General features: G+C 43.1%; 1 long non-coding RNA gene across 3 annotated transcripts; it reads left to right on the plus strand.

The window, feature by feature from the left end:
- The first annotated feature begins 12,576 nt into the window (after positions 1 to 12,576).
- Positions 12,577 to 26,515, plus strand: LOC132661005 (uncharacterized). Of its 3 annotated transcripts, none has more exons than XR_013550047.2 (3): positions 12,577 to 13,687; positions 14,687 to 14,872; positions 21,211 to 26,515. It is a non-coding gene; the product is annotated as an uncharacterized LOC132661005 (long non-coding RNA). The 3 variants fall into 3 exon arrangements; XR_013550046.1 differs by having other exon boundaries at positions 12,581 to 13,687; positions 23,726 to 26,515; XR_013550048.1 differs by lacking the exon at positions 12,577 to 13,687 and adding an exon at positions 13,695 to 14,234 and having other exon boundaries at positions 23,726 to 26,515.
- The last annotated feature ends 1,462 nt before the right edge of the window (positions 26,516 to 27,977 follow it).

Here is a 27,977-nt window from a genome sequence, read left to right on the forward strand (position 1 = left end):
AAGTGACAAAAATGCAAAGGGGGTTTTGTTAGAGCTTTTACTCTAAGGCATTCCAGTGTTTCCCTTCTCTTCCTTCCACTACCCTGACCCCACTCCAGCCCCATGGTCAGAATCGAGGGCGCGAGGGCACGGGGCGCTTCCGAAGCCAGAAGGAGAACAAGAATGAGGCTCTGGGTTAATCTTTCCGGGTCATCGTGAGAGGTGGAAGCAGAAAGGTAGCCTAGAGGGCCTCGTTTTTTGACCTCTCTAAAGCTGCCATCAGAGAAACTCCGAAAGAACTTTCTGATTTTTAAAATACTGAATCCTAAAAAAAAATTTTTTAATTAAATCAGATACTTAATCTTGTTGCGAATCTTTTGAGGTAGGAAAATCTGATGAGAAATAAACGTTCGCTATATTCCTATGCACTGGGTAGGCTCCTGGAAACATTGGAGGGATTGTTCGCCAGAAAGCCTTGGCAGTTTTCAAAGCTGGCTGGCCAAGTCATGAGAGACGAGGAGAAGTGGTTTGTGTAGTATTGAGTCCAGCATTGTGTGCAAAACACAGGTTTCGATGTAAAGAAATCTGTTGCACAAAAACCTTGGAGAACCTAATCCTCCCTTGTCTTTACAAGTACTCTCTCCTTCTTCTTCAAAAAAAATCTTTTTTAGAAAATCTGAAAAAAATATAAGAGAATCAACGTGGTCCTAAAGGAAGCGTATCTCTTTGTTTTAATTTTCTTTTCTTTTTGCTTTTACATTTAAGAGTTAAGACAACATTTCAGCAGAGAAATGTGGAGAAGGGTAAAGGGAAATCAATAAAGTTATTCTGTGACTTTTCCCAGGAGGCGGCTGTGTTAATCGAGAAAGGCCTGCTTGGCTATATATCAAGTCCGAGGAGAGAGCAGGAGTTGATTTTGAAACAGATTTTCCCAGCTAGACTGAAGGAGATATATATATATAATATACACATATGTACATACATACATGTGTGATGTTTACAAGAATGGTATGTATCTGCATTACGCTATTCTATACATTCTAACATATATGAAAAGTAGATTTAAAATTTAATTTAAAAAGTAGATAAAAATAATTGCTTTCGATAATTAGTGATACCGATATCAACAATTCCTCTAACCGTAGTTTCTGCATGGTGATCTAGGATCGTTTTACACTTTATGAGTTTCTCTTGTAAGTTCTTCGACTCCCAAAGAAGGAGCGCGATGTACAAAGGCCTAAGGTGACAGACGGAAGGGATGGAAACCGGATAGATTTCCTGACGCAAGGCCAGTGGAAGTGTCGTTGACCGTAGGGAAACTTCTAAAGAGCCTCTCTGGGTTATTCATGTGGTCACTTTCTCTAGTGATCAGTGCTATAGCAGGTGTGATTTCAGCAGAGTTTTTGAAAGCCAAGTTGGTCAGGACACTACCCAGTTACGCTGGGTCACAGCACCACATTCTCGAGGTCACTGGAAGCAATGGTGGGTTCTTTCTGAACGGATTTGGGCAACATAATTGGGTGGGAGGCAGGATACCTGAGTGTCAGGCCTGACTTCATCTTCACAGTGATCTTGAGTGAATTACCTCTCCTTTCTGGATGTCAGTTTCCCTTTGTATGAAATGGGATGGATAATTCTTGCATCTTCTGGACAACTTCCTTATTGCCTAAGAATCTTGTCAAAACTTCTTTGATCCAGGCAATGCTCAGGAGATTTGGGAGACCGTTAAATGGGGATCTCCTTTTCATGACCCGATCTGCTGTGATTAATTCCTCCATTCTGAGACTCTGCACGTTTTTCTTCTTTCATTTTGGATGTCTGGATCCTATATTGTTTTTAACATCAGCTAAGATGCTCTATTTATTTTCAAAAGACAAATTCCGTCTGTATCATAACTGTTAAGAAAATAGTTTTGTAAGAAAATGGAATCTAGACAGAGAGAGGGACTGTGCAGTTCTAGAATTTTCCTGGAGGGGATTTAAAAGTTCATCTAGTCTCATCCTCTCATTTCATATTCAAGGAGGAAGCTAATGATCCGAGAGGAAAAATGTCTTGTCCAAGGTTGCTATGACAACATTTTTTAAAACTTTTTAAAAAAATTAATTATTTTTTAATTTGCATCTAAATTGGTTAGCATATAGTGAAACAATGATTTCAGGAGTAGATTCCTTAGTGCCCCTTACCCATTTAGCCCACCCCACCCCCACAACCCCTCCAGCAACCCTCAGTTTGTTCTCCATATTTATGAGTCTCTTCTGTTTTGTCCCCCTCCCTGTTTTCATATTATTTTTGTTTCCCTTCCCTTATGTTCCTCTGTTTTGTCTCTTAAAGTCCTCATATGAGTGAAGTCATATGATATTTGTCTTTCTCTGACTGACTAATTTCACTTAGCATAATACCCTCCAGTTCCATCCACGTAGTTGCAAATGGCAAGATTTCATTCTTTTGGATTGCCGAGTAATACTTCATTGTATAAACATACCACATCTTTACCCGTTCATCCATGCTGTGACAGAATTAAGCAGAGAACCCACGTCTCTTTAACTTTCAGTTCTATATTTTTTCCATTGGTTCATGTGCCTTGAGACCACTATAATTGGAAACAGTACCTGAAGTTCAAGTAAGCAGACCGGACCAAGATTTGTCAACCTTTGGCTTTCCCCAGGGCCATATTCTAATTCTCTGTGCATAACCTGACCAACATGGCGTTAGCATCCTCATGGAGGATGGATTCATGGTTGCCAGAGCCTCTTCTTTGTCCCCTCCTGTCCCATAAGACCCAGCCTAGACTCTGGATCTAATTGAACTCCTACTTTTCCAAGCTTACTTTGGACATGGTTGCATTTGCACTTTATCTGACAGCTCTTAAATTTTATCTTTAAGTTGACTTTACATATTTTTTTAAATTTTTATGTTTATTTATTTTTGAGAGAGAGGGAGAAACAGAGCATGAGCGGGGGAGGGTCAGAGAGAGAGGGAGACACAGAATCCGAAGCAGGATCCAGGCCCCGGGCTGAACTGTCAGCACAGAGCCCCAGGCAGGGCTCAAACCCACAGACCGTGAGCTCATGACCTGAGCCGAAGTCGAATGCTTAATCTACGGAGCCACTCTTGTGCCCCAACTTTACACATTTTTTATTCGACATTTACTGAGAGCTTACTGTGTGCCAGTCATGGGCAGTGGGCCGGAGATACAGAGCTGGATCCCACAGTCTCTTAAGTACAATCATGGTGTAATATGTCCTGCATGAGATATGCTCATATGAGATGTGCTGTGTGGCGGCAGGAAGTGATGAAGAAGGAGAGACTGGGATCATCTGAAGAAGTCCAAGAAGATGGAGATCTGGGATAATTGCCTTTACTCTCTCCTCTCCTTCTTTATCGGAGCCAAGAAGTTAATTTTAGACAATAGTATTTTCCAGAGCCATCTCGGCCTTGTGTTCAGCAAAAGAGAAGTAGCATGTAGGATTTTTCTTTTACTTCCTGTCTTAGATATTCTCACCTTCCTCCATAAATTCTCTGAACGAAGCAGGTTTCCTGATACTTCAGTCAATTCCTCCTGTGCTACAGAAAGCAAGTCCTCTGGGCCCAGAGATGCACACATATGTAGATTCGTTGGGGGGAGAAGATGTTATTCACCAATCATTTCCTCTCCAACTTTAATTTTTAAATCAGTTTTCTTGATTTGCTTTGCTTTTAAAAAGACCTTGACAGGTTGACACCTAGGTGTTTACTAGGAACACCCAATAGCTCTGTTAACGTTTTATAACAGAGCCCTAGCCGGATTTTGTTTGTTTTATTTTCAAAGTGCGTCTCCTCCTTCCTTACCTTAGAGTTGTTCTCATTTTCCCATCAATTTGAAAACATGGATTTTGAGTAATTGAGCACATGGCAGGAGAGGAAAATCATCAGTTGAAGATTGCTTGCCTATGCGTAATCCGTTGATTGGTCTGTGTGCATAACACTGTGACCCTAGATCATATTAAATTCCCAGAAGAGGACAGACAGAACAATAATTTGTAAAGCACCCATCATGCGGCAGGCACAACGCTAACCATAGTAAAATCATAATCAGCACACTTCACGCAGGAGGTATTAAGTATCTTAGCTCTTAGCAGAGCTAAGAGACCCACGGGCCCATAAACCGAGCAATTTTCCAGACTTGCGGTAGGTCGTCATAATATCACGGCGAATCTTTGAAGATTTAAGAATGCCAGAAAGTTCACTTAACCTCCCTTCATTTGGGAGTGCAGGTTGGTTGCAAACTCCAGTTGGTTTACCCTGTCTGGATTGGAGAGTGTGCAGTCCAACATTCCTGAAGGGCAAAGCATCGGACCCCGGAAGGCTAGCGTGGCTCCCTGTGACAGAGTTCCCTGTGGTCTTCCTGTCATTGCTGTTTGCAGCATGGAGAGACTCTTTGATGAGTGTTGAGTGCGCCACATTTAAAATCTCTGAGTTAGCAGTTTCCACCTTGGGAATATTCCTGGGTTTCTCCTCCAGAGTGCTCCCCGTGCATCTATCTCCGTTTGAATCTTAGCAGGAAGTCTGGGGCTGCCACGGCACCTCGGTCCCCGAAATGTGTCTCAAACAGTGTTTCTGTGTTCTTTTATTAATTCTGCACACTCAGTGCTTTTGAAACTCATCTATTTCACAAATACTCAAGTAAATGTAATCGTATCTTTTTGAAGCTCTTCCTTACTGTGCTGTCATTACTAAATAATGGGGGAAACCAGGCGGCATAGGGTATGATTATTAGTAACAATACTTTGGATTTGCACAAACTCACTCTCAATGAACCCTAGGCAGTTCCTACACATTAGCTCATTTTTCCTCACCACAGCTGGGCCGGGAGACCTAGATTCTATTCTTGGTGCTTCAACAACCTTCTTGGGAAAAGTATTTAGCCACTAATTGCCTCAGTTCCCAACTATGAAAAGGGAATAATGATATTAGGATATTTGCCTCTCCCTGTCTTTATCCTAGACCTTTAGAACCTAACTAGTAAAAAAAAAAAATGTTTTTAATCTGAAGAGCCTAAAAAGTCTAAAAGAGAAGGAGTGTGGCTTGACTTTATTTCCATTAATGAAAAGGTGAGATACAGTCTTAGGAGTTTGACTGGAAACCTTGAAATCTGAATTGTAATCTAGTATCTGCTTCCTGATAGACCATTGCCTTGGATACCTCTCTCCTTTATATTGGAAAGCACTTAGCGATACAGCAATGGTGAATACTATAAAAGGGGACTGATCTTCTAAGGAGCATTAATTTGGTCAGCAAAGATGTCTCTATGAACCATGGCATCAATAAGACTGAATTTAAGATGAGAACACTCTTGGCTTCCAAAGCCTCCCCCTCCCCCCACCCCTCTCCTTTTCCTCACAACCTCCTGGCTGTGTAGCTGTTTCAAATATATAGACAAAAAACTCCAGCCCAAGTCCCTGGCCTATATCTTTGGTCTCCTATCATCTCTAGACTCTTGGCCTGGCAATCTCCATCTTCAAAAGTTCCAGGGGCAGAAATAAGCCTTTTTGCTTGCCAGCCTAAACCTAATGACTGAATGGCAGGGAACCTAGACCAAAATAGAACTTGGCTCTTAGATGATATGCGTCAGCCAAGAATAATGCTTCTTTTTTAACGTCAGGCTCAATTCTATTAGTGCACAGGTAATAGGGACCTCATCCTTTAGAAGGGCCTTGATTGTCTCTATTTTTCACTCTCAGTTTACCCACTTATTGTATAGCAGTGAAAGCTGCTCTCTTTTACCTGCCTACATCCAAAAGGCTACTGAAATGTACCACTTACAAATTGGTCAAGTCAGACCCCAAGGCAGTAGGCCATAGAGTACCTTCCAGAGGGCTTCACAGACAACATGGGCTCATCAGATAAGTGACAGTCCTTGTATGGAGTTAATCTAGAAGCCAAGAAGAGTCCTCTGAAGCTCACCCAATGAAGGATAAGGAGGTAACAGAATTAGTATACATATTCATATCAAAAAATATTATTTATTTATTTTTTTAATTTTTTTTAACGTTTATTTATTTTTGAGACAGAGAGAGACAGAGAATGAACGGGGGAGGGTCACAGAGAGAAGGAGACACAGAATCTGAAACAGGCTCCAGGCTCTGAGCTGTCAGCACAGAGCCCGACGCGGGGCTCGAACCCACGGACCGTGAGATCATGACCTGAGCCGAAGTCGGACGCTTAACCGACTGAGCCACCCAGGCGCCCCCCAAAAATATTATTAAATAATATGCTGAAGACTTCTCTCACCATTGATTTCCCCTACTATCCTAAAAGGCGAAGGAAAGCGAAATAATATGTTTTTTCTTTTACTAGGCAAAAATTCAAGTCTTTAGCCTGACATTACTTAACCTGACACTTGGAACTCTTACAGATTTGGGGTATAAAATCTGCCAGATGACTCCTTTGGAGACCACTGGAGCTTCAGACTGCTTGCACCAAACACTGCTCCCTACTGGCTCAAAGTCTCGTTGCTTCAGGAAAATGGTTTTGCTGATCAATGCAGAAGGAAGCTTCGTCTTCCTCCCCTTCCTGGGAATATCTTTTTGTCAGTTAACGAGGGACTCTTGCTGAGGGAATTTAGATAGTTCCCATCTAAAGCATGTTTAGAGTTTAGGGGCTGGAGTCGGGGGGACTGTGGGTATGCATCCAGCTGTCCCTTGAGAGTCACGGTCAGCCGCCAAGGATGCATCTTTAGAGACTTGAGTGGTGTCAAAACTCTGAATGTGCATCAATGCCTGTCAAAGGACAGATTGAGCGCCATCATATTCTCCCTGCCCGCCCCTATCGCCCAGATGAGGTCTCGGATGGAAGCTAGCCTGCCAAGGATACCACTTGTACACGCTTCAATACTCTTTCCTTAGGCAAATAAGGACTTGTGTAACCTTTTTTCCGAATACATATTACGAAACTCTGGAGCCTTTCGGTCATATGGTCACGAACGATTTCTAGCTTCTCAACCTCTTTTTTCTGAAATGAGGGCATCTGAGCTCGGTTGCTTATCTCAGATCTGGACTTACCCACACTCTTTAAAGTGCAAGAGATCTCCCTCCCTCCCTGCGTGTAGCCCAGAATAGGCCTTCACAGCCACGTCACCCTGGACACTTTATCACTTGATATTACCTCCTAATCCACAGATCAGTGAGATTTCAGACAGAATCTGTCTGGCTCTCAAACAGAAACAGCATGACTTCAGAACATTTAGAATGAATTAAGCAGACCAATTTGTTATTTTTCAGAAACACAAAGGTGGCTCTAAGTGGGACCTCAGCCAGAGTATGGTCTTAGAAAATAAGGTTGCAGTTCACCCTTTATTGAATGTTATTTTATGTGGCATCGTACTAAGCGTTCTTCCAAGGGTTATTTAGACATGAGCTCTGATCACTCAAAAAGTTACAATCAAAGCCACATCAGCATAAACGTTTATTAAAAACTTTTGCTATGGGGGTACCTGGGTGGCTCAGTCCGTTCGTTAGGCATCCAACTTCGGCTCGGGTCATGATCTCATGGTTCGGTTTGCGGGGTCATGCCCCACGTAGGGCTCTGTGCTCATGGCTCAGAGCCTGAAACCTGCTTCGGATTCTGTGTCTTCTTCTCTCTCTGCCCCTCTCCCGCTCGCACTCTGTCTCTCTCTGTCTCTCAAAAATAAATAAATGTCAAAAAAAAAAAAAAAAAACCTTTTGCTATATACCAGGTGCTGAGCTATATACCAGAAACACAATAGCAATCATGTGACAACCACCCTCCGCGTTCATCTTGGAATTTGGAGCTAGAGACAACATAGTCTATGGATAGTGCCAACACCAGAACATCGAGTTCTTTCCTCTAGCTAACGGACTTATACTGCCGAGCACAGTGCCTGACATACAGTCAAGTACTCAATAAATATTCCTTGGCTAAAATGAGCTAATGAAAAGAATGAATGGATGTTAAAGTGAAGTAAGTATAGACTGCTATGGAAAACACATCGGAGGAGAAACCAGACTCGTGGGAGGGGATGAACTGTGTGGAAAGTGTCATTTACACGGAGACAAGAGTCAACACAATGATCTAAAGGAAAGACCGGGCTCATGGAGTTCGACCTGGTTCGGATCCTAGCGCTGCGCTCAGAGCTGGGCAGTTCCAACTATCCCAAACCTTTGAAAACACTGATGATGGCTTTGGAAGACAAAATGAGATATTATTTGCCTGTTAAGTGTCTGTCACATCGAAGAACTCAAGAGCAGCTAGTAAAGGAGTAACAGAGAACAGAACTGCAACGTTAAAGCAATAAAGACCTGAGGAGTAAGGTTAAGAGCACAAACACTTTGAGGGATGGATGGCAATGACGAGCTTAATTTAAAGTCACGGTGGCAGCGGGGAGAGGTGCTCCCGAAGTTCTTAGCTTCTAAGCCCAGACAAGGCTGGGGGGAGGGTAGGTGTCTTATGGGATTTATCTTCCTCTTCCGATCCGTCTGAAGGCTTTCGAATTCAGCTTTTAGCTGCAAAACCACGTGGGCCCTGCCCGTCACTGTTTACGGTATGGTAAATGCCCTTTTCAGATCATCAGATCCTCTTAAAATATTGTGACGTGTCGAAGCTCGAGACAGACCATATATGTGTATATGTTTATATACAGAGACATAGAAATACACACATAAAAATATAACCTTTTTCTCTAGAAGGCCTTGCAATAATTAGCTTCTGTTGCTTTTATCTTAAATACCCACAAATATACCAGACCCCTTTCCTTCTGTGCTTCCTTCCCTACATGTCCATCAGGCCCTTTCCCACTGCATTCATATAGTTAGATCAGCGCGCGCGCACACACGCACACACACACACACACAAACACACACACACCTGTTATCTACCAGCTTCAGCTTTTTTTAGGTGAGCCTTTGGGAAGTGCCCTGATCTGAACTGGATTGTCAAATATGTTAATATGGGGGCGGGGACGGGGGAGGGGGAGGAGAAGATGCTGGCAGCTGACTTTGGGTTTCGGTTTTCGGTCCATAACAGGAGATACAACTATATTTTGACATGCCCCTCCCCCCCCCCCAAAAAAAAAAAATGTCAGACAAGAGAATGTGAGAGACCAAAGAAAGGGAAAGGTGGGGGCCAAAAATGAAAAAAGCTGCTGGACAGGAGAACATTCTAGACATAAAAATTGGAGGAGGGGAGAACTAGAGGTGTTTCGAATGACAATGGGGGAGGGAAAGCAGTAGGTTGGGCCTTTGAAAAGGTGCCAGGAACCAAGAGCCAGGGGCAGTGGCAGAGGGGAAGGCCAGGTAGGACAATTAAAACGGAAATCTGGCTCCTTCCAGCGCAGCTGGAAGCGGGGCTACAGAATTTGCTGCAGTGGGAGGTGGGGCCAGTCTGGCACAGTCTGTGGGTTTGAAAGGAGCTGGGCGGGTTGGGGAATGCCAGTCAGCCTTTGTAGTTCTGGGCTTGGGGAGGGGGTGCCGAATCCTGGGCTTCAGGTCAGAAGCCTGGCTAGGGTGGCTTTGGAGAAATTTTCCCTCTGCTCCCGAACTCTTAAAATGCGCTCATCCCTTCACTGGCCTCCAATCACAGCATAAGCACGTGTCCTGGAGGCTGTCCTCCAGGAGAGGTTCCAGCTCTGGTACCTGTTGGCTGACTGATGGGGTCCCTCTCCTTTCCGATTTCCCTAGATACCCTAAACGGGGCTGAATACAATATCTCTACATATGTCCCTTCATCCTGCCCAAATGCTTCACATCTCCCAGACTCCTAGGGTTAATCCCAGGGACAACCTTGCTTTGAAAGAAAAAAATGTGCTGAGCCTACTAGAAGATTTGGAACTCAGAGGCCTCTGTCTGTCCCTGCTTCAGCCAGACCCCAGACAGCCGGCTCAAGGAGATGGACATTTACAGAGAAAGAAGCAGTAAGTTTATGTTTGTTGCTGTTTGTTTTCAAGGCTTGGTCTCTCTCCCCAGAATTAAGGTCCCTGAAAGCATGAAGCTTTCTCTTTTCTTTTCTTTTCTTTTCTTTTCTTTTCTTTTCTTTTCTTTCCTTTCCTTTTCTTTTCTTTTCTTTTTTCTTTTTTCACCCCTCTCCTTTCATTTCTTTTTCTTTTCTTTCTTTCTCAGCAGAAGTAAATGATATCCCCTTCCCATCTTGGGGGATGATTCAGAAAAGCAATCGAATTAGAAAGGGTTTCTTCACTGGTGTTCCTATCTTGGGTTAAAAATATCTGAAGCTGATTTGTGCGTGCTTATTCTCAACACTGTAATATTTTAATGTGTATCTGCATTTGTTCAAGTAATTTGTACTGATTGTTCTTCTCCAGAATAAATACTATATATCTGGCTGATTGGTTGTAATTAGGATGAATTTGTCCCGGCAAGGCACTTGCACGGATGTCTTCTTTGAGGATTTTTGCGCATATTTGCTGCTCATCAAAGGGAAGGCTAGAAGGACTTTGGAAGGAGGGTGTGGTCGGGCTGATTCAGCTTCCTTCCAGGCCCATCCCTGACTTCTCTCTGCTCCTCCCTCTCCCCATCTCCTACCCCGGCTCCACGCATCCTTCCTGAGCCAGCTGTCAAGGAAATGGCATATACCTTTCTTTTCTATTACCGCCTGTGTTAGACGGCTAGGTAGGCGACCGGTCCCTGCAAACAAACTCACTGCATTTGTTATCTGAGCATATTTTTCCCAAGCAAGACAGAGACCGGGCTATTGAATCTACTCCCTAAGCTCCTCTCACCCTGGGATTCTTAGCCAACACGGTAATAACAATAATAATACTGTATTTAGAAACTCTCCAGCACATTTCCTCTCTGAGAGTCTTACAGATGTTAACTAATTAATTTTCACAACGCTCCGTACGAGAGAGGTAAATATTATTAACCATGATGGAATATACATATGTATATACGCGAAGGACAGCAAAACAGTTCACTTGCTTATCATGGTTCACTTGATATAGTAACTGGTATTTTTAAAACACCCATCGTAGATACAATAATTAGAGATGTGCTTTTGTTAACAAAGCCACTACCCACTTCTAGCGTACCCTTGGGTACTAAATAATTACCCACTTTGTGTGGTTATCTAGCTCACTAATTACCCACAGAAATTGGGGTCAGGCGTTAACTGCTTGAAGTAAGGATCCTCCGAAGACATCGCTGAGTTGTGTAGAGAAAACGATGTGTTCGTAGCAAAACTTTCATAACTCATACATTTGTATATCTTTGTAAGCAGAGTGAATACAGACAGGGGCGGATTCGCTGGGCGTGTGACAAACCGCGCTGAACTGCGGTTGCACACAGAGAGAGGTTTAGGGGAGTCTCAGAATTTCATTCTCTGCTTACCTTTCCTTTCTGAAGATGGGTGCACTGACGTGATTCCCATAATCTGGCCTTCGTGTGCAAGCACACTGAGACAATTGACGACTCTGGTTGGGAATGATTCATCTTGGCGTTACAGGGAGGCACCCAGTGAGTCAAAGATTTTTTTCTTTGACAGCTCCACCCTTTATGATTATTCTAGCATGTCTTTTTTTCTCATCAGTCTAGTGCAAACACACTATTAGCCAAATCTGAAAAAGATTCTAACCCAGTCCCCAAGCCTGCCAACCATGTCTTTCTCCTTCCCAATAACGACACACACACACACACAAAAGTATTAAAGGGAATCCAATGCTATGATTGTAAGTCTGTCTGGCTTTGTTTTTTTTGTTTTTTTTGGTTTTTTTTTGCCTCTGTTTGTTCTCCCCCCCCCCCCCCCACCTCTCCCCTCCCCTCCCTTCCCCTCCTCTCCTCTCTTCTCCTTTCCCTTCTTCCTCTCTCTGGGTCTCCTCATGTGTGCTTTTTCTTCTCCTTTTCCTTGGCATCCAGCTGCGTTTCTGCAGGTCTCCCAGTGAGAGACAAAGCACAATGTCTGAGTTGAGCACAAAGAAGCCACCTTTAAAAAACATCGACTTAGAGGAAACCTGTGTCCTCAGATATCTCCCTCCCTTCCCTGCTATTTACGGAACCCAGCGTTATACTTAACACAGCACTGCCTGTTGTCTGCGTGATTCCGGCCAGCAAACTCGGGTGGAGAAGGCAACATACCCACTGTGTGTGTAGATAGGTAGAGACCCCGATTTTCAGGAGCTACCTGCTTTCCAGGATCGATGTGTAGCCGAGCTCCGAAAACGCGTGCCACCAGAAATGATGGGAGACACTCCCCTACTCAACTCAGGATGTCTTTCATTTTTATCTTCTGCCACTTTTTTGTCATCTGAATTATTACTTATCATTACCAAGGGGCTGTAGGCTGATCAGTGGAGGGTGCGTGGATCTGATGGACATTGGAGGAGAAATACTTCAGAAAGAAGGAAAATGTCTGCGGTAGAAGTAAAGGGGTAGGAGAGGCCGCAGTGAGTGATGAGTCCATTGCAGAAGCCAAGTGGTAAATTAGTGCATATGGCAAAGATAGTCAAGGAGCAAAGCCTGCCGCTGGAAGGAAAGAGATTTTGAGCGTTGTCGTCATCTCATGCCTGAATAGAGTGCGTATTTTAAATAGGGCTTGGAATCACTGCTCTTCGTGCCTCTAAACGATTCGTGCCTCTTCGTGCCTCTTCCGATTGCAAGGAAGTATTTGGGGGCTGTTGACTTTCTGTCCGTAAAGAAAACTCAGCAAGGCTCACAGAATTCTCTACCTGCACGCATACAGGCATAGGTGCTCTAAATGCCCGGTGGGATGCGGAACCATTAGGCGGAGAACTGCGCCCTGGTCTCCTCTTCTTCACTCCTTTCTCTCCCCCCCTCCACTCCTCCCCTTTCTTTTACCCCTTCTAGAAAACATGATACCTGATCTCTGGGTCTAGCAGGCTGAGGGTTGTTTTTTTTTTTTTTTTTTCTGTATTCGTATAATACAATGTCTGGCCTTCCCCCTGACCTGCTGGTGTATTTTTGGTCTCATTAGCAGTCAGGGAGATGCCTTAGTGCATCCGGGGCTGCGAGTCAGGGATGAGACACTACAACGGAGAGAGAGAGAGTGAGCGCGAGAGGATATTAGAAGGGAGGCTTGTCTCCAAGATATGGAAGGAAGTGAGAAATGACAGGACCGCAAGCTTTGTATGTAGGAGCCTGGCAGGGCGGGGGAGCGGCGGGGAAAGCCAAGTGGATTCTCAGAAAAGGAGGGAAGCCGTAGATAGAGCTAACGGTGATTAGAGGGGGGATATTGATTCCTTATTCTGCCAGAGATTTAAGCAGGCATGCGAGGAATCTGCACCATGGTTGGCAAAAGGAGCCTCTGTAACCAGACACTCGGGCTTTCCAGGAGCCCAGGGAGAGAGCTGAGAAGAAAGGGGGCAGTGTGGTCTAGGAAAATTCAACTTGTCGCTGATTTGTGCCTGATGCTTGCTGTCCGTCAGCAGCCTCCCTTACAATCTTTTTTTCTCTCTCTCTCTCTCCCTTTTTTTCTTGCCTTCTCCTTCTTCACTGAAGCCTAAGGGAGCCAGCAAAGATTAAATGTGCTTTCTCAAAGGCGGCCACTTCACGCTGCTATGTCGAAAAGGCCATTATTATTATGATTTTTAATAGTAAAAGAAAAAGGGAGAGAGAGGTCGAGACAGGGAGAGAGAAGCAAGGTAGGTTGATGACGGACTAGCCTTTCTGAGAGGAAAAGGAAAGTGAGAGAGAAAGGAGAGACCCTGAACTGAACGGAAGATTGTGCCTGAGAAGAACCTACGGAGGTGAGAAAAAAAAAAGTTGTCTTGGAGATGGGGGGTGGGGGATGCTGAGTAGACCCTGTACAGAGGGAAAAGAGGCATCATCTAGTTGTCTTGCTGTTATGATTCTATTTTGGAAGAGTGGGGGAGAAGAGGGGAGAGCCTGGAGTTTTAACGGTTTCTAGTTGCATATGGAAACATCTACCAAATATTTAGCATTTTTACTAAGTGCCCGGGGCCCCTCCAGTGTCTTCCTTGGAGGGGGCTGCTTTGTCATTCTCTTTGACTAGCCAGCCATCTACCTTGCTTAGGCTGGAATAAAGGAAAAAAAAAAAAGAAGAAGGAAGGAAGGAAGGGAGGGAGGGAGGGAGGGAGGAAGGAGAGAAAAAGAAAGAGAGAAAGAAAGAAAGAGAAAGAAAGAAAGGGAGAAACACAAGGAGGAAGAAAAATTTTAAGAGTCTTTCCACCCACTTCCCCTCCCTTTCCTTTCGGTTTTGGAGGCGGCACAAGAACCCCTGGCTTGGGGAAAACTCAGCTTCCAGGCAGATGGGAACAAGCGACTATCTCTCAGGTACAAAACCGGTAGCTTCTGCGACAAGAGAAGGCAATTATGCTTCTGATTCCTCTGAAATATTGGCAAGAGGCTCCAAAGGTTCGGCGGCGGCGGGAGTGGGGCGGGGGAGACGGATCTCCCCAGCCTGCACCCACCCCTTCCCCACCTCGCCTCCCAAATGACAGCCTGGTGCTGGCTCTGGGTGATTTGGCCTTGGCCTCAGCCAAGCAGCTGATGAAGACGAGGCCCCCGTTTGCAGGACTGGCAAAGTGCACGCTAAAGAAAGAAGCAAGGAATTTTTTAAAAGCAGCTCTTGGGAGGTTTCTCATTCTTAAAAAAAAAAAAAAAAAGAGAGAGGGAGAGAGAGAGAATTAAAAACGTTTTTTTCACCGAATATTTTCAAAATTTGATCAGTCCCAGTCCCTCCCTCCACTTGCACCAAATTGCCTTTTTTTTCTCCCTCGTCAAAGCATGAGCTACAGAGTTACAGTCTCGAGATTTGGTGTATCGCTTCCTGCCCCCGCCTCCCTCCCCGCCCCGATGTCGGTCCTCTGTTGAAACACCTCGCCCAGGCTAGCGCACTGCGAGCTCCCATTTCCCCCCCTTGCTCGGAATGGTGTTGCACGAGGGCTGCAGCCCTGCTCCGCTTCCAATGGGTGAGTTTAAAACGCTATTCGTATTTGTACTTCCACGGCCTCCAAGCCCTGTGTCTTGGGTCTTCCTCCGAAAACCTGATTTTCTATGATTTTGCATGCGGCATGCTTGCCCAGGGGGAAAGAGATGCCTCCTATTTTCTTTACCGTCATCTGTGCTAGTTGTAAGTTAAAGCTCCAAAAGGACATTGGATCCTTCTTTTAGACCTTGGTTTTGAAGACAGGGGCGTTCCTGGGTCTATGCATATGATTTTCCTTGTAAAACTGGATTGCCCAAAGCGTCAAAGAGTTTTTTGTGTTTGTTTTTTTTTCTCTGATATGCTCGCGATCGTATGTTCAGGTACGTATATGTGTCCACAGAGAGGGCGTGTGTGCATATGAATGTATCGTATTTACGTGGGCTCTAAATTTTGTGACCTGAGGAAGCTTCGAGAGTGAGGGAATACCCTGCCACCTGTTTGTGGCCTTTTTGGTCATGAACCTGGACCAGAACCTGGCTGTGGTTCTTGCTTTGCCTTGCTTTGTCTCAAGAAAGAACAATTTTCCTGCGCTCCTCTCAATCCCTGAGACCCTAACTTGTGATGTTTACCGTTTAAATCCACGGGTTAGGCTCTTGGGAGCTGTGAGTCGTGCTTGTGCATCCTGGAAATTGGGTGGAACTTCTTTCTTTAAAGCAAAAACAAAAGAAAAGAAAGTTTGTCTGAACTGACGGAGCACGGCTCGGAGGTTTTCATTGTTAGATGGGGTCAGGTGAGCAGAAAGTGGCCGCTCTCCTGGATTTCTGGTGAAGGAGGTATACATTCTGTTAGAGGAGCGTGTTGGCTGCTGTGCGTACGAATGTGTATCACTGATGCCCAAGGCTTGTGGAACTCATCTACCGTGGTCTGTTTCTTGAGAGCAACACGCAGTACTATCCGAGCGTATCAAGAACAGCTCAGTACCTGGTGCTTGACCTCAGAACATAGCAGCTGAAGTCCCAGCATGCCCCGTGCCTCCAACTTTGAAACTCAACAGTTAATCTGAAAATCATGTCCAATTAAAACGGGCATGTGGACATGTTACACACTCAGTCCTCACACGTATGTATCACATATACGGCCGGACAGTGAGCACACAGACGCAGATGGGGGCAAACCAGGAGTTTGGGCTAAAATAGTAGTAGGCTAAAAATTCGACTCTTGCTACGCTACAGGGAGGATGAAATTGATGGTGTTCATGAGGATTACATTTGTGGTACTTTGCGAGATTTTAAAAATAAGAGAGACAGAGCCTGCGTGCCTGGCGTCCGTTTTAAAATGTTACACGCTGTGAGTTCAAGAGTAATAGGCGTTGGAAATATATTTTCTGAATGTATGAAAGCAAAGAAATAGCAGCATGCACACAATATGCAATTATTGTATCTTTTAGGAGTAATCAAAGGGTGGAAAAATTTATCAGGATTTAAATGTAATCCAACAAAGTTACTTATAACACCAAACTGTACCTTTAAAATAATCTTAAGGTAATTTGTCAGCATTACCTCGTCTGCAGTTTTCAGAAAAACGGAACTTTCTGTGACAGAATAATTTTAGTGATTTAGATCTATCTCATAGCTGAAGAAGAGGAACATTAACTTACCTTTTCTTTGTTGTGAAAAACTCCAATATACAATTTTATTTAGACAGTTTTGGTATTCTTGGGCCAACACTTGTCTCGTATTTTTGGAAAACACCTAAATCACCCCTGACTTCTAATGCTTTCTTCTTTTAAAGACTTTGTATTGGCTGTAACCTCATTTTATACGTGTAGTCGAAGGTTAAGGAAACTGTTCTTTTCCTGTGTGTGTGTGTGTGTGTGTATGTATGGGTTTTTTTTTTTTTTGAGTGTTTATTGCAATTTCAGTCATTGACTCCAAACCGTAGTCAAGAAACCATTTTGTATCAGAAAACTGAATCGAGAAAATGAAGCGTGCAACAATTGCACTACGTCTTTTGTTGCGACCTCTCGTGCAGTTGTACTATTTAAATATTACTTTCCAGCCTTGGGGAGGCTGAATGGGCTTCAGAGAAAAGAGTTATTTGATTTTCAAGTCACCTTCGGTTTCTCCACAGTGGATTAATGATTTTTTCCCCATCTTAAGCTGGTGTGTATGCATAGGTATTTGGAAATGATGGAAAGGGATCTATTTAACTTATGGATCTATATTACCACATGATGCATATCAAATATTTGCAAAACATTTGGTGCTTTACTAAGTCAAAATCTATCTGCAGTCAGTTCTGTAAAGATGGACTCATGGGCCAATAAAAACAAGCTGGATATCATTCTTCTATGATTTTAAATGGGAACAGGATAGTAATTTAATACAAGTGATACAGTTTGTATTCCAAGGCTCTCTTTTGGTTTTTGTTGGTTTTTTTTTTTTTTTTTTTTTTTTTTAACATGTTTTCAAGTGGATTGCTCATGCCCTGAGGTTGCCATCACAACTGATCACACGGGCATTTAGCAATGCACAGCGACGCACAGGATTTTGAATTTCAGCAGGGGACTGCTCGAGTGTAAGGGCAGGTTTCTCAACACCCCTTCTTCCTCACCGAGCCCATCAGCGAAGTTCAGTGAAATGAATAACATAATTGGTGGTTGGTTCAATCACTACCAGTCTAGACTAGCCCAGACGCATCAATTAGAGAGAGCTGTCTTTTAAAGGGGGAGTGCAACCGAAACAAGCCGGGCATTATTGATACCGATCTTTAAAAGTGCAAATCCAGCTTGGCAGATAAAAAAAAAAAAAAAATAAGGCGGGGAATTGGGGGGGGGGGGCGCGGTTTGCGTTGCAGGAAGAAAAGAAAAAGACGTGAAGTGGAGCTTTCGGACACAGAAGGACAGGAAGCTTGAGAGAAAAGGAGCGGATAATGAGTGAAATGCAATGCAACACCTCGTTGGAACACACAGTTACAATTCAGTTCACAGGGCATCCTGGTTCACCATATTTTTAACTAGATTCTCCCCCTCCTCCTTTTTTTATTCCTTTTTTTTTTTTTTTGCCTCTGTTTCCAAAGAAATGCCAGCTCTACACCAAGGCAGTTGGAAATTTAACAGCTTTAGGAAGCTCTACTGAGAAGAAGGCCAAGTAATACGAACCAGCCAAAACTCCTTTTGCAACATTTTTCCCCAAAAGAAAAACACACAAGATGTTTATTTTTGAGTCTCTAATTCTACCTTTAAAAAAAAAAAAGAAAAACCCAACTGTACTAATGACCAGGACTCATTTTAAATCCTGCACCTGGGAACTAATTTTATGGGCAAGACACCTTTAGGTAAACAGCTCATAGTTTTCTGTTGAATACAGTAAAATGATGAAGAATGTAACAAAAGGCTTTGGTAATTTGGTGGTGGTGGGGGGGGGTTGATGGATAAATACCAGATGATTTAGAAAGCGTTAGGAACACATCAAGCCCCAGGGAAAGAAAATGTTTGATTGGTATTAATTAAAACACTGCTAATATATTCTAATAAAATCAAATTTAACATTCTAAACTAATCCGCTTGGTATGTCAAAGGAAAAGAAAAGTATTATCTTATTTGCATCTCTGCCATCCAAACGCATTTGCTCATTCAGCAGAATTAATTTTTATCACCAGCCTGTTTAATCTCCTCACAGATTTAGTCAAACTTATTCTTTCAAACTAAAAGGGATCAGGGGAGGGAATCCATGGAAGGTATTGGGAAGACTAGCGACTGTATTTAGTACTGGCTTTATATTTTACCACGTCCTTTCCTCTTCATTCCCTGGTACTGGGGTGTGGAGGAACCCACGATGCTGCAGGGTGGGGAGGGGGGGTGAAGGATGGTTAATTTTCCTCCCTTTCTCTTCTACCTACTGGATTATTGGGGAATTTCAGTTGCCAGATTATTTGAGTGGCATTTATTTCCACGACCGATGTTGCTCCGTTGATTAAGATCTCATTTATTTCTAATTTCAGAATCTATTTTGTTACAAATTCGTGATGCGTTGGGGCGGGGGGGGGGGGGGTGTGGAGAAAAGGCTTTTGCACTACATGCCAGTTTCCTCTTCTCAATTCTTTGCAACTGTAGTCCTCCTAGGAGAAAGTGGGGAGGTGGATGTAAAATTCTATTTACTAAGAGCTGAGTTCTTTGTTTCCTTTTTAAGTCGGAATGTCTACAGCAAAATGTATTATTTTCTGAAACGGCGAGTTTTGTGCTCTTGATGGTTAAACTCTCACAATGGATAAAAACTGTCCCCAAATGACATCACGGCCAAAATGTTTCTCCTCTCATTAGCCTCTCATGACTACGATATCCTATGGAAAGATGTGCCCAACACAAAAAAATGAATGGGCCGTAAATATTGAGGGCCGCGTTGGCGTCTTTCAAAAGTGGGGGATTTTGCCCACTTATCAAGGGGATGGAAACTACCAGACTACAGTCCTGATGATGCTGCCTTTTTTGCTCCATTGCCTTTTTCAGTTCTTCAACGCAAAAGAGCAATCGCAGTTCGGTTTCACATGTATTGTTCTATAATCCAGGCAATAAATGCTAATTAGTAATGCTCAAGGATCCGACCATTCAGAGTAATTATCATAATTTACTTCTTCCTTGTTAAAGACATTCCTTGCTGATTAAAAAAAAAAAAAAAAAGATTCAATCGTTTTACCATTGCACTGCAGTGGAAATGCAGTGGGGAGAGGTCCAAGGTATAGTAATTCCATCCTGGCTGCGTTTGAAGTCGCCGACATGTGCCTTTTAACTTCTTCCAAATGGAATTGCAACTTAATTTCTAAAAAGAGATTCATGTAAATGCATAAAGTTTTGCATGGGCACCAGGAATGTATGATTTTATTTTACAAACCCCAGGCTCCTCCTTCCCGGCCCACCCCCCTTCTAAAACCACTTACTGAGTAGAACAAAGGAAACTGCTAACTATAGAGGCATCATTAAGTGTGAACAGCAGTAGCATGATAAAGTATGTGATATGACAACATATTTCATCGCACAAAAGTGCAGATAATTAAATAATTCAATAGTAACCCTGACTAATTAGCAGAAAGATCTTCGAGGAGGAATCAAGAAAATGGATCCAATCAACTTGAATAATACGCTCCACTCTCCAAGATCACAAATATATATTTGGTTATTTGATAATTGATTGATTCATACAGCAAGCTGAGGACAAAAGCCTATTCCTCAACATGGAGCTTTGATCTGGCCTCCTTTTTCGGACAGATTAATCATATGTTCTATAAGAGCGGAATTGAACGGAGGGCCCTCTGTTTTCAATCAAAGATATAATCCGCCATTCAGTTGCATAGTTCTCTTTTATCAGGTGTTCTAAAAAATTGTGAGCCCCTTAGCTTTTTATATCATTGCCTCAGACTCTACATGGGAAGCCTCCCCCATGTTTTGTAATGAGGATTGTGTTTAAGTTTGTTTCTTCTTGCTGGAAGCAAATAAGGATCCTATGCACAGAAGGCAGAGGATAAATAACCATGCGGAATATTATATTTGGTGGAATCTCCCCCCTCCCTTGGTTAATCTATCAAGGTAATATTCCCAGTTTCATTGTTCATTGGTCCTTTCAGGGAGAGCTTCAGCTTTTACTTGAGGGTTGTAAGCACATTAGAGGAATAATTCTCTCTGGATACTATGGAGAAGGAGCCACCTGCAAGATGTTGATGCTGTTATTGAAATCTCAAGTGGAGTCAGCTTTCAAAAAATTAGATATTAGATACATCCGATATAATTTGCAATGTGTAATTATACTAATGTGCATATAGTTGTGTGTGGCTTTACATGTTGCCTACTTGAGATTCCCACCCCCCCCCCACCCCCCTTGGGTATTGCTCATCATTTGAAATGGCTCCTGACTAGAATGTTCTTAAAATCAGCTTTAAAAAAAAATTCCTCGCTAATTGATCTAAGAGAAAAAGGGCTCCACGGTCTGTGTTCCCATGCAAGAATGAATGGATGTGCGTGACCTTGATGTTGGAAAGTAATGGTCTCTAAGAGGGTTATCATTGTGGACATTGGGACGAGTTGTAAAATATTTGCTACTCTTTACTGATTTACTCTTCATCCAGACTGTGGACAATTTGTGAAGGGAATGGAGAATATTAGAATGGTAAATCTTACTCGTAAGAAATCCATTTCCTTTACTGGGATGAGATAAAATGCCAGGGAAATGGCTTTAGGCAGAGATAATCATTTTTGATTTAATCAGAGTAACCAAAATCATAACGATAATAACTTCTTTTCCATTTTTCCTCCCATCTTGCGTGGCACACGACGAATACCTAAAACTCTGCCTTCGGTCATTTATGCACTAACATCAACTTCCCACCAAGGAGCTGACCCCCGAAGATCTAGCCACTAAGGAAAAAACCAGACAGTGCAACAGTGAGTTTGGTCAGCCTGGTGCGAGACACTTGCTCTACGCTCCGTAGGTGAAGGTGCTCTTGATGCAAATTTGGAGAATCATTACCATCAGATCACGGAGGGACCCTGAGCAAGGCTACGCAAACGTCCCAATTTATGCTTATATGTTCGGGAGACAAAAAGGAGTCCGAGGGAGGCTCATCTTGAGATGATATAAGAGATTACTCATTCCAATTAAGTAGGCAGAGGCCCCAAAGAAGGCTGACTTGTTAAACATTTGACTCATACTAGACACCAAAATACGGTGGCTCATATTTTTATACCATTTGTTCCTCAACAGTCATTTTAATAATGGGGCCCATATCATGAAGGAGGCGCTCTGCATGGGCCATATCTATGCAACACCAGAGCGATGCGTTGTTTTACTTCTCGTTTGCTCACGTATACAAGGACTTTCCCTTATTAGCTACCCCCAAAACTGTGCCAAGCATCCTTCTTGACTCTAATAGCATTTTAATGTATTCACAAGTGAGTCCTGCACACGTGTGTCAGGGGCTTAGCGACCCCCGTCCCCAACGATGTTCACAAAACACTGAGTTCTAAAATACAGACCTCTGTAAGATACATTTTTAATTACTCTTCCGGGATCAGTTGCTGCATGCTTGCTCAGCACAGAAAAATACCTGTTAACGATATGTCATACAGGGTTATATTTCAGGTTTTAGGGGAAAAAAATATCGTACCTGCTATCTAGAGACCCATCGTCAACATATCCAAAGTGTTTTGGGCAGATATGTGGCAGTATATCAGTGATACGTGTTAGTATATCTCTTTTGCCGTGCCTAACTCATTATGCACCTTCATTGTGCTGGCATAATGAAAAGGCTGACAGTAAGGGCTTTCGTTACATCAAAATCCACCTGCAAAGTATATTTCATTCATAATAACTTTTGCAGCATAAGAGAAACACGAATACAGCTCTTCCCGAATATCCTTATCTGCAAAATGAGTGGGTTGGATGAGTTGGTCTCTAAATGTTTTTGCAGCCTTAAGGATTTTTGAAGTTGCTCTAAAGTATAGAAATAGAAGAACCATTCCAGGACCCTGGAATCCGGAGTCTGTTTTTACCAACAGTTGTCCTTTAAAGTTATATTTGATTCCACCTCCAGGTACTTTATTTACTAACATCTTTTGCCTTGCTGCTAAAACAGTAAAGTCTGAAGTTCATTTTCAGGAAGGGCAGAGACAAAAAAGAGGAACAGCTGAAGAATGAAAAAAGCTACACAGTGGGAGAAGGAAATTCTTGATCTGACTTCTAAGCCCATGTCCTTCAGCATTAACACAGAAGAAACCCAGACAAGCACCTGTCTTTCTATTTTAAGACCATAGTCTTTGGTCCTTCTGCCTTCATTTAATTTCTTGCAGCACGGTTTTGTTTTACCCCATTGGGTTGACGGCTTTGAGTTTCACATTTCCCTTTCCATTCGATTTATCTGAATCATGTTAATATTCCCTTCAAAACCCACAAAGTCACATTAACACGCCACGTTTCCCAAATTAAATCTTAACATGTTCAGGACCTCCTGAAAATTGCCCTGCCCTATTTTCTAAAGCCACTCCGAATGTATAATCTCTCCTTGAATTAAGCAAGCCTGCTCTTCCTGGCTTCCCGGTCTTTGAATGAGCTCACACACTGCTATTCCTCCCCGCACACTCTGCTCTCCACCACTGGTACCTTTCAGCAACCTTTCTCTTCTTTCTTTTCTTTCTTTCTTTCTTTCTTTCTTTCTTTCTTTCTTTCTTTTTCTTTCCCTCCCTCCCTCCACCCTTTTTCTCTCTCTCTCCCTTCCTTCCTTCCCTCCTTCCTTCCTTCCTTCTTTTCTTCCTCCCTCCCTCCCTTCCTTCCTCCTTCCCTTCCTTCCTTCCTCCCTCCCTCCCTTCTTCAGTCTCTCCCTTCCTCCCTCCCTTTTGTTCTTCCTTTCCTCCTTTCTTTCAGTGGGCACCGTATGTCGTGCTCTGAGCCAGGCACTAGAAATACAAACACAAGAAACTGACATTAACTCCTAACAATTTCAGTGACTTCATTCACCCCTGCGTTGCTAAGCACTTCTGTATCCACAATTATTTTATTTTGCCTTTGGTCTTCAGATTTATTTGAATTTGTCCTTAATGTCCTGTGTTCTTTTGTTGTTTTCCTACGTGTCCTATTTCAGTAAGTTGCCTGTTGGATAACCCTGAAGCTTTTCTGACGGAGCTTTTTCTCCCAGAGTGATTAGCGTGGGGTGCTCACACGCTCAAGCAATGCTGTTGCTTGACTGGTCCTTGAGCGACGTGAAGAGCGAGAAAGTGCTACGTCTTTCTGGTGATGCAGCATTTCACGTGGAGTTAGAAATAGCATGGCCCCCAAAGTATCGTTACGTTTACTTATTTTTATCGAAGAGTCAATGTGATAACTTTCTGTGACATGTTCTGTTATTTTTTTAGTTGTGTCGATGTTCCTTTCAGCTGGTCCTATAGCCCCCCTCCTCAGGAAGGTCTCCCCAGGGAAAGGACAAAAACTTCAGAGACACAGCCGCACTGATGGACGCTCAAGCCAACAATGGAGTTGAAACAAAGAAGGAGATCGCCTGAAGACACCTTCCCTGCTAAGCAGCACACCCCAAATGGCGCAGTTGCAGGCAATAGAACTCTCAGAACAGGAGACCATGTTTTCAAGAACCAGACAAAATTTAACAGTGACATCTAGATTTCTAAAGAGCCAAGGACTTTCCCTTCCTCGTGTGTATTCCTCTGTTCGTATTTAAATTCAGTGTGACATTCATTTCTAAAATATTTTCCCGGGATGAGTATGCTTATGAAGGCATCAATGTTTTTACAACAGAAAATTGCACACAGGTGTTCATGTGGTAAGGAACAATTTTAGTGCTATAAGAACATCAATTTTTAGCCACACACGGTTTGATCTTAAGAGTGACCTGAAGGAACATAAAGTACTTTTGAAATACCAAAGTAGTCAGAGGCAATCCAAAGGATAACATAGTGGACATTATCCCACCTGACACAGACCAGTCAACCATTCTTTTAATCCAGCAAAATAGGTTCGCTGAGACATGGTCCCTGCCTCTAAAGAGTTTAAGTTTAATGAGACCGAGACACACAAACTTTTGAAAAGATAGTAACCAATCAGGTGCATTGATGTTAAGACCACAGTAAAACTAAAGAGATAATAAGCAAAGAGTTCAGAGGAGGTCACCATAATCTGGGCAAACCTGGCCTGTTTAGGGAAGAAAGTTTCCAAAGGAGGAAAACACAAGATGAATCTTAAACGGTAGTAAGATTTAGGGGCACCTGGTTGGCTCCGTTGGTAGAGCATGGGACTCTTAATCTCAGGGTTGTGAGTTCAAGCCCCACATTGGGCGTGGAGCCTACTTACAAAAAAAGGGGGGAGAGGTATTAAATATTTAGATAAATGGAAAGGAAAGAGAGAATAGATTGCTTTAAATGAATGCAATGTGAGCAAAGCCATGGAGGAAGGAATCTATGTGGTGAATTTGGGAATTATGAGTATACGTGTCTAGTTGACATTGAATGCCAGCATACATAGACATACACGGTAAGGACTTTGCACACACACGTCCCCTCTCCCACCTTGGGTGTCACCTAGAAATACCATCTTGTTTTCCACAAAAGCAAGTGGGAGTGATTGGTGGTAATATGAGAACTTATGATTTTACTTTTCACTTAATAACAATTAGTATTTATCGAGGTCTTAATGTATGTTAAGCATTTGACGTATGAACTCGCTTAAGCCTACAGCTCAGAACAGCCCTGCAAGATAGGTACGATTATCCCTGTTTGGAAGCTAACATTTAATGAGATTAAGCAACTTGCCAAACTGCCACGCACAGGGTCCGCACTCAGAATTGTGACCGTAAATCTCATGATCTGAAGCACGAAGTCCCAATATTGTGATCAGTGTTGCAGTGTTACCACTTCTGTATTCCCCGATAGTTCTTTATGGTGAACAAATAGCTATGACATTCAGTTATCCCCTCAAATTTTTCAGTTTTCTGCTTAAATGACATTAGAACGATCGAAAGACTTTTCATGGGAGAAAACTGACAGAATTGGGGAAGAGAGCTTCTCAGCATTTTAGGCTTTTGTTTGTTTTTTTTGCCAGACGTTGAGGAAACGGTTCGCCTTGTTCTGCACAAAATCTAAAATTCCTGAGGATTAATAAAGGAGAGGGGAAACTCAAAGGTCATCTGTTGCAACGTGCTTTTCTACAGACGGCAAATCAAAGTGTGAGTGGCTTACAGGAAGCTCACACATTTGAGTGTGGCAGAGCTAAGTCCAGAAACCAGGCTGTCCAGTCTCCTCTCCAAGGCTCTTGAACTACCCCACCCTGCCTACCCGAAGTATGAACTTGAATTTGATCAAGGAAAGTGTTCTGTCTGGGTGATGGGGGGGGGGGGGGGGACTGCGCCTAGCAGGTTGTTTCCATTTTGCACCTGTTTCGCTTCCCACCTCAACGTGAAAACTAGCCAGTTATGAACTGACATCTTCTGATGCAGACATTGTCAATGGTCCACCCCCAAAGAACACATAATGGCTCAAATTATGTGCGCAATGTCTCCAATGCTATTCTTAAGTTATTTGGAATTCTTAGTTCACCTAAACCAATCGGATCTTCTAATGAGCATCTCCTTACCCGGTTTTATGCGCAGTATGTATTTGTAAGTGCTTCTGCATGAATATTTATACACGACTGTTTCAATAGTCCTTATGTTTTTGAAAATATCAATGGTTATTTGCTATTTTAATCCTCACTTATCCATGTAACTAACTCAAGAATACTTCAGCCATAAAAAGCTAGAAGTGAGGAAATCTCACTCTTTTTCACTGGCTCCTTTGCATTTAGTTGGCATTTAGTAATGATTAATAAAGTGGTCAGCTGGATGACACAGTTCCAAAATGCAATTCTGTCTTGAAGGAGTCAGTTAAGCTGCATCTACTTAAGGACACACATCTAGACATTTGGAAGCACCTGAATATTTGTTGTAAATTTCCACTTCAAAATCTGGCATTGTCAGACCTAGACCTCCTTGTGGCTCAGGCCGTCCTGTTTTCAAAATGATGATTATTGGCCATATCTCACACGGTTCTCATTAAGTGAGTAGCCAAGCACAAAATGTGACTTTGTTGACATTTTCTGAGACTTTGTCATATGTCCCTTGAATCCCCAAATAAAAGCAACGTTGCATCAACTGTGAACTTGTCTTGATTTCTTGGAAGAGCGTGCTCTCATAATTTGTTTGTTTTCACTAGTGTTTATCAAACTAGTTTCAGGATCCACGAGGAGCAATTAATCTGATGCGATGGGAAAATGTAAATTTAGAGACCGTTGCTAACAATCCCATATTGCCTTTCAGTAAACAGCCCTGTCATCTACCCAGGTCAGAAAGCAAGGTGTGGCCCTTGTCTTTTCTCCTTTCAGTTGTCACGGCTGATCAATCAGGAAGGACATGTACCTTTTCCCTTCTTCTGGTTTCAAGTCCGTCTGCTTCTCTTCATCTTCTGCGCGACTGTAGTTAAGACAGCTCTCGTGTCTCACCTGGACGACGGCCGCATGCCTCCAGTTTTTCCCTCCACACCGCCAAGCAGCCGCCAGGGAAATCTCTCTAAACCACAAATATGGTCATATCACGCCACGGTTTCAAACTTTTCACGGCCTTCCCATTGCCCTTGGAATAGCGTGATGCCTAAAGCCCTTCATGTTCTAGATCCTGGCCCCAACATTCCTCTCTGAACTCATTGAGTGACTGTCTCCCACTACCGTTCTAGGTTCTTGCCATACCTCTTTGCCATTTCTTAACATTCTCTTTAACCTTCAGGGCTTCTCAAACACCTCAACCTTCTGCGTAGTACTTTTTCCGCTACCCTTTCCAGATCCATCTTTTGTCCTGCTGGTCTCGTCCTGGAGGTCATTTCTTCTTGGAAATTTCCACCCCTGTCATCCACTCCCCTGACCTAGGATGAGCTTCCTCAGGTAGGAGATTTCATAGCATTCTGTGCTCACTTCACCCAGATTATGATCATTTATGTGCCAGTCTCCTCCCTTTGGATGTGAAATTCTAGACCTGCCTCGTTGGGTAGTTGGATACGGTAGCCGCTTGCCACATGTGGGCTACATCAAGTTAAATGAACTAGTATTGAAGAAAATTAAAAATTAAAAATTCGGTTTCTCAGTTGCACTGGCCATATCTCAAGTGCTCGGTAGTCGGATGTGGCCAGTGGCTACCCTGTTGAGCAGCCCATATAGAACAGTTCAATCATTGATAAAGTTCTATTGGACAGTATGGTTCTGAAAGACAAGTATTGGGTTTTGTTTGTCATTTCATCGCCTAGACCTGCAGCCTTTTTAAACTTGTATTTGTTTAGGGGCGCCTGGTTGGCTCAGTAGGTTGAGCGTCCGACCTAGGCTCAGGTCATGATCTCGCAGTTCGTGAGTTCCAGCCCCGTGTTGGCTCTGTGCTGACAGCTCAGAGCCTGGAGCCTGCTTCGGATTCTGTGTCTCCCTTTCTCTCTGCCCTTCCTCCCCTGCCCCCCCCCCCCCGCCTCTGTCTCTGTCTCTCTCTCTCTCTTTCTCAAAAATAAATAAACGTTAAAAAAAAAACTTGAATTTGTTTAAAATTCATCTGAACCACAGAGCAAAAAATTGAGTGAGTGTTTTTTC

Source organism: Panthera onca, chromosome D1, assembly GCF_046562875.1.
Source record: "Panthera onca isolate mPanOnc1 chromosome D1, mPanOnc1 haplotype 2, whole genome shotgun sequence".
NCBI classification, from domain to species: domain Eukaryota; kingdom Metazoa; phylum Chordata; class Mammalia; order Carnivora; family Felidae; genus Panthera; species Panthera onca.